Genomic DNA, 13,341 nt, shown 5'->3' with positions numbered 1-13,341 from the left:
AATAATTTAGTAGTAATATGGAAGTGCTTTACTGGAAAAAGCACAAAATTTTACCAACAACTTTCAAAGAAGATTATTCATTCAAACATTTTTCAGTGGTTTGCAAAGGTTAGAGGACTGCTTGTCTACTGAAAATGCTCCTCTGGCCGCTCTTCAAATTCAGAATCCAGTGATTCAGTTGTTAGTTACCTGACCAGAAGTTATACATTTAACTATTTACCAAATAGCTGGTGAAATTGGTATTTCTTATGTTACATCATAGTCAAGAATACAAGAATTGGAAATGTGACATGTTTCAGCCATCATCCTCACTGATGATTCCAGAAAGCAGCAAGTTCTAACATTTCAGGATCTTTGTCAGTATTTTGCTGCTGACCCACACTTTCTTTCTTTATTATTATTAATGGCAAATTATGGGTGTATAGCTACAACTTGGAAACAAAGGTCCAGTCCTCTCAGTGGAGGACTCTGTCTTATTCAGGTCCCAAAATATCAAGATACTGTTGAGAGTTTTTTAAAGATCATGGTTTTTTTTTTTTTTTTTTTTTTAACTCACTGGGCATTGTTAGTTTTGAATTTGTCCCACTTGATTAAACAGTGAACACAGAAATCTTCAAAACGGATTTATGGTGACTCCAGGATTCTGTTTGGAAAAGAGGGCTTCAGGGAATTAGTATTTGCATTATGAGAGAAACTATGCATTATGAGAGAAACTATGCATTAAAGAATTTCTTGCAGAACACTCTACAACTGAGATTATTATTTAGAATGAATTCCTCAGGGAAATTTCAAAAAAAGCCATCAAGATTTCTTGCAGGATCTGAAAACTGTTTCTGCATGGTGTATCATCACTCCACAATTTTTAATTTATAAGAGGCATCATAAAGTTGCCTGTAATAAGGTAGTCACAATTCCTTGCCCATTTAAATTACCTGAAAAACTGCTAGCTGGATTGCTACATCAGTTTTTGCACCTGGTGACATACTCTTCTTCTTTTGCATCTGCTCTTATTATAGAGTGTACTCTCAGTTTCCTTACAATAAGTAAGTTTCCCAGTAAGACTGCCTCTTATAAAACTCAGGTGAGTGTCATCCAGCATAGAATTTCTTGTGAGCCTCAGGACTGATTTTTCTCTAGGGCATTTCCTCAGGCACCTCCGTAGCCAGGTGGACAGGAGCAGAAGTGCGTAGCACACGCTTCTTGATTAGACCGGGAGTTGGAGCCCATGCCCACCAAATACGGAAAGGTCAGAGAATGACCACCGCATATCCCTGGAGCAATATGGCCTTAGTTGCTAATGCTCCTAAAAACCAAATAACAAACAAACAAACAAGTTTGTTACTATCTCAAATTTTAATTTCAAATCATTACATTTCCAGTATCAAGCACATAGAAATGAATATCCATCATCTAAAGAAGTTCTTTATATGCAGCAACTCTCTCATGATTCTTGAGGTCCTGAGACATTTTATGCAACCTTTTCTAGTGTTGACACCATATTTAACTTTAACTAAAACTTTTAGTCAGAAAATATGAAAATAGACCATTGATGAACATATCCCACTTTAAGAAATATTTTATTTCTTAATTTTAAAGTGGGATGTGTTCATCAGTGTGTTCATCACCAAAATTAAAAGTAATCCTTTGCTGCAGCTCTACTTATTCCTACTCCTATACTAACATTAAAGCACTTAAAATTATAAATCTGTAGCAATATTATATTTAATACAATGCTAATTAAAGTATATCAGTATACACTGATACACTTTTAAAAATAAACTATGCTACAACTTTTGATATAAGTTGCACCCTATTCAAAATTTATCAAAAGAGTTCCTCCAGTAAAGTAGATTTACCCTAAAAAAAACTGGTTCACAGAGATCTCAGGTAAATATATCCACACTTTTCAGAAGCTGAGGCAAGAAATATCAAGGATCCCAGTTGAATGATACTTAGTAGGTTACTCACTAAGTGAGATAGGCTAAAATAGATTTAAAAAGAGGATTTAGTGAAGAGTATTAGTATTAGCAAAAGGATGTTAGGAAGCAAGTTTTTTATCAGAGAAAAAAAAAACTGGGTATAACCATATCACCAGCTCTGATATTGTTGTCTCCACTTGTTTAGAAAGGCCTGGGATTGATTCCCATCAATGAGTGGAGAAATTTCTAAAGTCCCCCATTTGAAGCTGCAGTTAGCTGATCTCAGGCAGAGAATGTATGGTTTCCCCGTGAGTTATTTCAGGTTAAACATGTAAATTGGTCCGTGAATTGCAGACTTAATAAACTTATGGTTATTACACATGCTTAATACACTTAAGGTACATGCCTAATACCAATTAAAAAAAAAAGAAAGCCATTGTTTATACTCTGGCAAAACCATCAGGTCAGAGGAGTTCATAATAAATTATCTATATAAAATCGGTGTAAATACACCATCATTTACCTTAAGATTAACTACATACGTAGTGTAACGGCATCGTTTAGATTTTATCTAATATTGTGATTACCTTCACAACAACAACATACCAGATCATGCACTACTTCAAATAAATAACTTCTGTAGTAGAGGAGACTACTGTTATTTATTCTCAGTGAACACCAACACGCAGATGCGTTTCGGAGCTTATTGGCTCACTCATCAGTGGGCAGGCAGGTATTCTGGTAATGTAGACATGCCATCGCAGTTGCGAAGTTAATGATATGAGAGATGCCAAATGGTGAAGATAATCATAATATTTTGAAGACTAAATGCTCAAGGCATAACACGTTATGGGTTGAAACTATATATAGTTAATTTCAACCCATAATGTATTATGCCTTGAGCATTTGATCTTCAAAATAATAAATTATGGATACTATTATTAGTTATATTTAGCAGTCACTGGCTCCAACCATTGTCCACTCAGAGTATATGCTACTGCCCTCTCGCTCCTGGCCACTTCGCTATCCGCTACGTCAGGCCTGAGTATTAATACTAATATTATAAAGGCTGTTAATACCAGTATTATATATATTTTGAGCCAGTTGTGGCTCAGTGGTCAGCTTGTGCAGCCACACGTAGGAAGGTAGTGGGAATGAACCTGTATATCGCCACAAAAAATGCATTGCCCACTGTGGGGCTGAAAATATGGCTGCTGTTAACAACTCAATACGTATGCAGTCAAAATGAATTTGTAAATGCTTCTTGCCTCAGCCATCTAGAGAATAAATGGAAATTTATTTTTAATAGATAAATTAATAAAATATATAAGAAAAAAATAATTTTTTATCTATTCATCTGTTTCTTTCAATAAATATCCCCCCCCCACATTTAAATTTGCACAAATGTTAAGATTCCACAACAGTCGGTACAGGTTTATTCCAACAGTCATGCTTTGAACAGAGGAAGGAAAATTTGTGGTCCACAATTATCCCTTCTCAATTTAAGAGACCTCTAACACCTCTGAAATTATACAACATATCATTTCAGAGGTATCAGCGATGTTTCTCAGATCTAATTACTTAATAAACTTATCACAGTAATTTATCTAATTAGTCAGGTAAGATATCGCCTTCACAAAACCATTCTGAAACCATCTAGAAAGGGGTGGCGAACCTTTTTTAAGGGTGCTTGACAAAATTGGATAAATCTTTTAAAAAACTACCCTCATGTGCCACTCGGAATTTTGCAAAGTACAGTAGAAGGTCGTTTATCAAACCATCAATTATCCTAACCACCATCACCCCCTCCCCAAAAATTACAGTATTTACTTTTAGTGCACTGGTTGTTATGCTGAAATATTACTCCTGCATTATTACTCCTGTTTAGGAGTAATAACTAAATAAAAAAGTGTGGTTTGTAGTTGAAACCATGTAAGACAATTAGTTAAGTTCAAAATAAATATAATATACATTGTATTTACAAACCATTTCCTAAATCAGTTATTTTTTATAATACTTCATATTTCAAAGTACAGTATCATATTTCAAAATACCTTGCATACAATAATTTAATTGTAGGCCTAATTACACTTTGTTTCATATAAACTGAGTATTCTCATGTATGTTTGATTATCCGAACTATTTGATTAACTGAACCAACCTTGGTCCCAAATAGTTCAGATAATCAATGTTCTACTGTATTGTTATTTTTCTCATACACTTTTTACTTGACAAAAGCATAATCAAAACAAGAATGAAATAAAAGACATTATTTCAAAGATGCTTTAATAAAGGTATTAAAATAAAATCATAACAAAAATGTAACTTTTAGCTTACAGAACAAATTTAATATAGATAAACCTCTCGGCAGACTCCGGCTTATGGGTACACCTTGTCACCGCATTGCAGCATGGCCAAATTCAGGATAGATATTCAAGCAAAAGAAGCTTGGATTTTTTTAATAGACTCACTTTTGGGTAGTGAAAAAAGGTTAGGTTAGTTCATGCCAGCAATTTGGGATGGATTTGTGTAAAAGAAGCCACTTTCCCAAGAGGTGTACCCATATTCTGGATTTTACCAACCTCTTTTATATTATAAATATACAACATCAGTGAGACATGTTGCTGCACCACTGACAACATATACTTTATATCAGGCTTATACTTTGTGACTTTTAGAGATATGCATGCATGCTCGTTTCATCCGTAAAACTACTCCTATCACTAGACTTAACAAAGTTCATCAATAAGAATGACTCAAAAGAATATGTTGATGAGAAAATTGTTAGCAATGCTGTTGCCAGATTTTTAAACAGACAAAAGTTTCAAGAATGGAATTCCAAACTTTTAATACCTCATTTCCTTTACTCATCCTGTCAATAATCATTGCATTTAAGTATTTTATAAACCAGCTCTGAGGTTGATAAATTTTTGCCTCCAAATTGAGCTGATCTGAAAATAAATCAATTGTATCTTAAAATCATCCAGGTCGATCCACTGAAACATTTTCAGGTGCACTTCAGCTAGCTGTACACTGTTTGCAAAATTAATGAATTTTGCAATTTTTTCCAATTCTCTGAACTTGACAAATCTTGAAGAAAACTGTTCAATAGATGATTTTAATTTTTTGGGATGCTCTGAATTCCTCGTGTCCAAAAAAATTGTATGTGTGCCATAGGTTTAGCATTAGCACTGGTAGAGGCATATGATGCAAGAAAGCAAACTTATGCAGCATCAGCCAAAAAAAAAAAAAAAAAAAGCTCCCATTTCACCCCTCCGTTCGTTCCAAATACCTGTCAGGCTCAGCCTTAAATTTATTTAGGTTATCAACTTCCACATCAAAGGATGGAAGTCTGTTCCACCAACCAACTACCTGCTGGCTAAAGGCAAACTTCCACACATCTATCCTACACCTGACTTTACTCAATTTCTCACCTCTGGCATTCCCCTCCCTGAATAACTCTTCATATGTGAATCTAGAGGCAAAATACCCATTTAGTTTGTTAGCCACCTGAGCACGATCATCAACAGTTGAACCATCAATATCCAGTGGACCAATCTGATTCATCCCTTTCTTTCTAGAGTTTACATAGGTATAGAACTCTTTGCTGTTTTATTTTTTTGCAACCCTTGCCAACGATTTCTCGTAATCTGCCTTTGCCTGCCTAATCTCCTTTGTGACTTGGTTACAGACCAGCTTATATCTATCATAGGCTTCCATGTCACCCATTAATGTATATATATCCCATGCATTTTTCTTCTCTACTATATGTCTCAATAGTTCATCTGACATCTATTTAGATCTTGAACAATATTTCTTAGTTAGTATGTAAAGCCTAATAACTTCCAAGATTAATTCTTTGAATGCCTCCTATTTTAAATTTGCTGTTGGTAACATCTTCAGTTAGATCCACCGCATAGAATTTAAATACTGTCTCAGACCTCCATAGTTGCCAATACGAAAGCAAAAACCCTTCCCTTTATCCCTGATGGTAGTTACCTCTTTCAGTAAATCCCACTTCAGCACACTGTGATCACTGACACCTAGTGGTTCCTTTATCTGCAGATTCTTAATGCATGAAGAATCACTACTGATTATCAGATCAAGAATATTCTGCCTCTAGTTGCCTCCCGAACATGCTGATGTAGAAAATAATCATCCAATAAATCCACAAAAGCCTTGCTATTGTGTGAGTGACCAACCCACAAATTCCAGTCATTATCTGGGAAATTAAAATTCCCCATTATAAGACTCCCTGATTTACTGGCCCACTCTATTTCCCTGTACAGTTTCTTATTATACTCATCAGAGTCATTAGGCCTATAACACACTCCTGCTCTCAATTTTGATCTCCAAATGCTTATGTAAAACCAAACTGACTCAACACTGCACTGCACTGTCCAGCGATGTCGACTTGCTTCACTTCCTTGGATTTTATCTGTTTCTACTAACTAACAGCATAACCCTTCCTATCCTGTCTATTCTTTCTGTACAAATTGTTCTCCCCAAATTCCAGTTCTGCATTCCTTATATCTGTGTGATATAAGGAATCGGGAAAAGAGACGGGAATATAAGGACACCTTATATTCCCGTCTCTTATATTCCAACAATATCTGCCTTTGATGTTTTGGGCAATACCTCAAATTCATCAAATTTATTTATCAAACTCCTAGCATTGGTGTATACGCAAGTATAATTGTTTTTGTTTTTATATGGTTTTTAGGATCATTAGCAACTAAGGCCATATTGCTCCATGATATGCGGTGGTCATTCCCTGACCTTTCCACATCCTCCATATTTGGTGGTCACGGGCTCGAACGCCGGTCTAATTAAGAAGCGTGTGCCACACACTGCTTCTCCTGCACACCTGGCTATAGAGGTGCCGACACAAGTATACATGCACCTGTTCGTATTCTTAGATACCCTAACACAACCCATGTGTTTACTTGTACCACCATGACTCCCAGCAGTCTCCGAAATACTCTGCATCTTGTTTTTCAGGCTGCTGCTCATTCTAATAGAAGCAGTGCAAGAATCACTTTCACCTCGGCCAGTGGCTACTGTTAATCTATTAGTCCTTGTATCCCCCCAAGTTAGCAGTTTTCCGACCCACCTAACACTGACTCGATAGCATCAGCAAATATTCTTGCACCCTTTCTATTTAAGTGTATCCCATCCCTGTAAAAGCAGTTTCTCCTGTTAACAAGTACAGACCAGCCTGAAAAAATTTTACCCTTTGAGCCTTGCACAATCTTTCCAGGGCCGAATTGGATCGACAAGGCTCTCATCATACACTCCCTACTATCGTGTCTGGGCAGAACTACAGACACTTTCAAATTCAACCCTAATTCAAGGCTTTTTTTCAATTCCACCAGTCTCCTACTCTTAATTAAATAAGCTTGTTACGTAATTCCACCAGTCTCCTACTCTTAATATCATTAATGCCATTGGGTACAACAATATCACCTTTTGTGCCATTAAAAGATGATATCCACTCTACAATGTCATCAACCTTTGCTACTGGCAGACAACCCTGGTCCTGTTCCACCAATCCTTTTTACATATTATGTTCCCCCGTTTCTCTGACAATAGAGTCACCAACAACTACTAGTTCCTGTGGGACCAACGCATTCTGCCTTGAGGGTTGCCGCTGTGTTGCGTGATGATCAAGTGCAAGCTCTGTTGCTGATGTGGGCAGCTGAGAGCTTGATGGGCCCTCAATTTAGATCGTTCGAGGGCATCCACCATGTCTTTCAAGCTCTCATACAGAATCATAACAAAGCTGAGTTGTCACATGATTTCCTCACACTCCTTACATTGTGCACACACAATGACATCCCCCTTGGCAATATCATGTCCCGTACCTGATTGCTCCACAAATATCAAGCAAGCAGTGCATTTTAAAAGGCTGTGATTCAGAGGGCAACTGTCCCCCTTAGTTCTCCCCTGAGCCACAGCACTCCATTTGGCTTGAGCCTTTTGCTTTGCTGCTCTGGTCTGAGTCATGATTTTGATTCAATTTGAAAAAAAATCTTAATTTCAGTACAACATTATAACCCTAAACTTGTATCCCAACACAGTTATAACACTAGATATATATTTTTTTTTTCAGTATTGAGTATTATCTTCCATTATATAATTTCTATATCAAGTTATGTATTAATTAATTATGTTACGATTGTAAAATCTAAGTCGTTATATATATTTAGTTAAAAAGTTGCCAATTTAATTGACAATGAAGTTTAACAAGATAAATATATATATATATATTACTGATTAATTGATAATAAGCTAACGCTAACTAGTTCGGGATATAACGTTGTATCGTATAATAAGGGGGCAAGTTACGAACGGTAAATCTATGGACACTTAAGTATTAATTAACTTCCAAAATCTCACTGTCTCGATTCAGAATAAACCAAGGATCTTGACTAGGTCTATAAGCTACTTATAGAAAATAATTTAATATAACAATTAGTCAATAAATCGGCTAAATATGGCTAAAAAACTTACCGTTCGCCGGAGCTGCAAAACTTATAAAACACATGGATTGGATACCATTAACCTAAGTTAAAATTTAAACTAAGTATCATGACTAGGAATATAAAGCTACTCTAGAAAATAAGTTAATATGCCAATTTAAACCAATTTAAGTTAATAAAACAGAGAAAACTTCTTTATTTTCCGGAGCCCTAAATTCTTTGCCTGCACAAGACTACTTTCATTCCCAAAACTCGTTCCCAAACCACCCCTGATCTAAGATATCATTCTTATCAAGATAGTCCTGTAGTATAACAATGGCCATAGATTCCATAATCTTACCAACCATAAAATCCAACTTGCTGGTCTGTAATTGGCCATCACTTCTTTCGGTAGTAATGGTTGGAGGTACTCACCTGCCACCTGGGGCTTTACACACTCTCTCGGCCTCTGTAGCTTTTCGGTTTTGACTCAGCTTGACTATTCCCTCTTCACACTAATGTGGTTTCAGTAGTAAAAGTAGCTGCAAAATACCTGTTCAACTTGGCTGGATTGTTGACTGTGTCACCACTTTGCCAATATTTTTATTACACCTGCTTATAATTTCATATGAAGCAATGTCACATGATAGCCTATAATTGTCCTACGCTTTTTTTTTTCTTTTGCTTATTTAATTCTTTCAGCTCTCTTATTGTCCAATTTTTTTACCTTTCTTTACTAGTGCTTTGCAACCAGAATAAATCTGCTTCTGGCCTCCAGGATAAATCATATAGTAAAAACTCCATTTTAATAGAACTCAAGGAATGTCCTCCAGTAGTCCCCTTCCTACAAAGAATTGGCCACCGAAATTTCTTGGGTTCTACAATTTAATGGCATTATGATTGCTCCCCAAGCACTTCCAGAACTGTCATGTTTTCAATAGTGATTGGATTCTTGGTGAGAGCTAGGTCAAGGATATTTTATCTCCTCTTTGTGTATTCTCTAACATGTTGAAATAAATAGTCATTAGTTGATTAAAGAAACTACCTCTGCTATGCATTCTGTATATTCACAATTTCCAATCTACATGACTCAGTCTTGCTTTCATAAAAAATATTGATATATATACAGGAAGCCCTCGTTTTGCACTGGTTCGCAATAGCGGCGATCACTAACCACAACGGCATTTTTATTTTTATTTATATTTTATTTTTTTGCATATATATTGTCAATATAAATTGAAAGTTTAAAATCGTCAGACAAAATTAATCGGCATCATACTGTGCTATGAATCATGCACTATTCATGTGATTTAGGACAATTTGAGCCAATCAGCAATTAGCACATTCATATCAGAGACAAGAAAAATTCCTGCCCTCAAAGCAACCACTCGTGGATGCAGGCAGTAAAGGACCATGTGGTGAAGCATTCAGTTGGTTGTTGTTGTTTACGCTATTTACATGTGCTGGAAATTCATTTATTACGCTAACATTTTTTTTATTAATTGTGCTATTAATAAATTAAATAATAATAATAGTGATAGCAGTGTGCAGTTTTTTCCAATCACGTTATAAAGTTTTTAATTTAATAGAATAAAGACACGGCATGTCTGGTAAAAGTAGTTAATTGAATCCTAGTGCAATATTTGGAGAATAGAATCTGATGAAAGCCGCATAATGTGTGTAGGGCTATGAATATGCCTCCGTTGATTATTAATACAACTATGAAGAATGCTAATAAAATAAAACAATCAATGCAAAGTGGTAGGTAAAATTTTTGGTTCCGGACACCTAACCCTGTGATTTCTGATTGACTCCATTATATAAAGGGTTCCATTTGCGCCAATCCTCCCCCCCCCCCCAGGAACCTAAACCTGACATAAATCGAGAGCTACCTGTATGTGTGTGTATATATACATATATATATACACACACACAAAAAAATACCCCAAACCCAAAAGACATTAGAAAGTACAGTACTTAATACTCCATATAGCCTGGAGACTGCAAGAAGGCAAAAGATATTTTTATCATTAGACTTGATTTCTGAAGATTGTAGTTTTTGGGAAAAACATGAAGGAAGGTAGTTCAAGAAAACATAAAGTAGAAGGAATAAATGAGAAAATGGGAAAGTTGGTTCAGTGAGGAAGGAGGTGAATGGAAGTACCCACAGAAAAGGTATGCAGCTGGAAGAGAGAGAGATAAAGAGAGGGAGAGAGATTTTGCAAGAGATTATTAATTAATTAACCCACACTACCCTCTTCTAAATGGAGTCAAGGAACTTTAAAGAAGTTTTAGGAGTGTGTCACTTTAGAGATGAGAAAAATATCCCATTATACGAGTGAAAAAGAAAACCCAATTTTTTTGATGCAAGGGAAGCAATATTTTATAAGCTGGCGACCCAGTTTTTACTTGATTCAAAAATATATTCAAAAATATGTCAAAAGCAGGCAAGAAGTTTTAAAGTGGCATGCAAATATTTTTGATTTGATAGAGGCTGATGGGTACTGCAGACTGAAGGAGAGGGCTAGAAACCATAAGAGGTGGAAATGTGTCGAGTTCTGAGTGCAATGGACCTGACATGTGGCAGAGAACTCATATGATGGGCTAGACATAATCTGAAATATATGACACTACTAATACCCAAGTTACAAATATTTTTCAGCTTGAAGCTTCTGATCTAAATTTGTCCAGAACTTGAAACTTCCTATACCTTCCTGTATCCATCATATTGTACAGTCAAGTCACACTGGGTTTCAGCCCCTATCTTGGAGCCAACCCACTCATTGATAATCTCTGAAATGGTGCCATCTGGATAGATACAATCAACAGAGAATAAAGATAAGTACAAGTCTATTTCTGAGGAAGTACAAGTTATTTGAGTGTAATGCTGGAGCAACTGACTGTGATTCACAATATCCAGTTGTATGAGGATGCCTTCTATGCAAACTTTGTTGGCTTTTAGTATACAACTATATACAAATGATGTTATGGCACTAGTAGTATGTCAGGAGAAATTTATAATTAAATCTAAATTATTACATTAATACATATAAATATAATTACATCTATGAACGGCCTCCATAGCCGAGTGGGCAGGAGCGGGAGTGAAGTAGCACATGCTCTTTGAGTAGACCGGGGTTCAAGCCCCTGACTGCTGAATACGGTTGCACTGCCAACCCGCACTGGACCAACGTGGCAGATTATGGTCCATTTCCCTCAGCATGAGCGCCTCCGTAGCCAGGTGGGAAGGAGCAGTAGTGCGTAGCACACGCTTCTTGATTAGACCGGGTTTCGAGTCCGTCACCACCAAATACGGAGGATGCGGAAAGGTCAGGGAATGACCACAGAATATCCCGGAGCAATATGGCCTTAGTTGCTAATGCTCTTAAAAACCAAATAACAAACAAACAAACAAACAACAAACCTCAGCACGAATTGTTGAGGAGGCTTCCATCCTGCAGTGGGTTGATAATGGCAGCACTTGACTTTTTTTTTTTTTTTTATGTCTAAATTGTTTAAATTATTCTGTAAATAAAATTATTTGATTCCACTGTAATTAAAAAACTAATTTTCAAGAAAAATGTGCATTTCTTTAATTATGATTCTTTCATGAAGTGTTACAAGTAAATAAATAATTAATTTCTGCTACAGTAGACCTTTGCCCTATTAATTAACTGCTGATTGATTAAATAAGCTTTAGAAGGTAAGTATATAGCATTCCTGTTTGTTATTTACTTCAGTCTATTGATTTTACTTTTAAATATGTTTTTCTCTTTTCGCACATCACTGTGGCATTTCACATTTTTCAATGACCAGGATTTGATCAGTTAAAAAACATGCATGCATAAGTGAAAAATATCCACGTACATTTATTAAAGGCCTCTCTGGATTTATAAATGGGGTGTGTGTGTGTGTGTGTGAAGCACTCCACTTCAGTACTGTGGTGTTACAATACCCAACAATACTTGTGTACAGTGTATACCAATCTGGAGGGCACCTACATAGCCAGGTGGGAAGGAGCAGCAGTGCGTAGCACGCGTTTCTTGATTGGACCGGGATTCGAGCCTGTCACCACCAAATACGGAGGATGCGGAAAGGTCAGGGAATGACCACTGCATATTCCCGGAGCAATATGGCCTTAGTTGCTAATGCTCCTAAAAACCAAATAACAAACCAATCCGGTAACAACAGTAACTGGTATACACTGATAAATTAGGAATAAAGTATCAGCATATAACAATAAATTAGGAAGTTTATTATTCGTAAAGTCAGATAAATTTGGAATTTTTGGATTAATTAATTTCATTTTTCTTTATTAACAAATATGAAAAGGTTTTGGAAGAAAAATGCAAATCCTATAAAGAACAGCAATTTTTCAATTAACGAAACAGAGTACTATTTCAACACAGGTATTGAAATAGTTTGAGAAAATAATGCTGCGTTGTGTTATGTTTTTCTATCTTTATTTCCTGGGACCATATTATCCCTCCTATGATAGTGATGGAGCTTGGTCTTAGGCTGTTCAGAAACAACTACATTTATCCATAAGTCAACTTAAAGTAACTAGTACTGTTTTTTAATCTATTAGCATCACCCAGTAGGAAATTGCATTATTTGTTAAAAAATGTATAGATAAATACATTGTTTAGATTTAATCCATTAAGTCACTGCTTGATATAAGGTTGCCAAATGAGACAACCTTGTCTTATGATGAGACCAAATAGTTCCAAAACTGGTTTCAGCAGTGCTTTCAAGTTTTTAACAAATAATGGATTCACCTACTTGGATAATGTTATTTGATTAAAAAATGATGTTACTTACATTAGATCAGCCTGTGGATAAAGATACTCATTTCAAAGAAGCCTAAGCTCTTCTGTCACAGGAAGGATAATATGAGCCATGGGCAGTAAGGGCTGAAAAACATAATGCAATGTGGCATTATTCTACTGAAAGTTAATTGT

General features: G+C 36.0%; 1 protein-coding gene across 1 annotated transcript in view; it reads right to left on the bottom strand.

Annotated features, from left to right (window-relative positions):
* LOC150085960 (dynein axonemal heavy chain 8-like) overlaps positions 1-13,341 on the bottom strand; it is a 1,559,705-nt gene that overhangs the window by 834,943 nt on the left and 711,421 nt on the right. The window lies entirely within an intron of this gene.

The sequence above is a fragment of the Mastigoproctus giganteus genome, chromosome 5 (assembly GCF_048544385.1).
Source record: "Mastigoproctus giganteus isolate SK-2022 chromosome 5, ASM4854438v1, whole genome shotgun sequence".
In the NCBI taxonomy this organism is placed as follows: Eukaryota; Metazoa; Arthropoda; class Arachnida; order Uropygi; family Thelyphonidae; genus Mastigoproctus; species Mastigoproctus giganteus.
The sequence above is the reverse complement of the archived record's forward strand: the minus strand, read 5'-3'. Positions and strand labels throughout refer to the sequence as shown.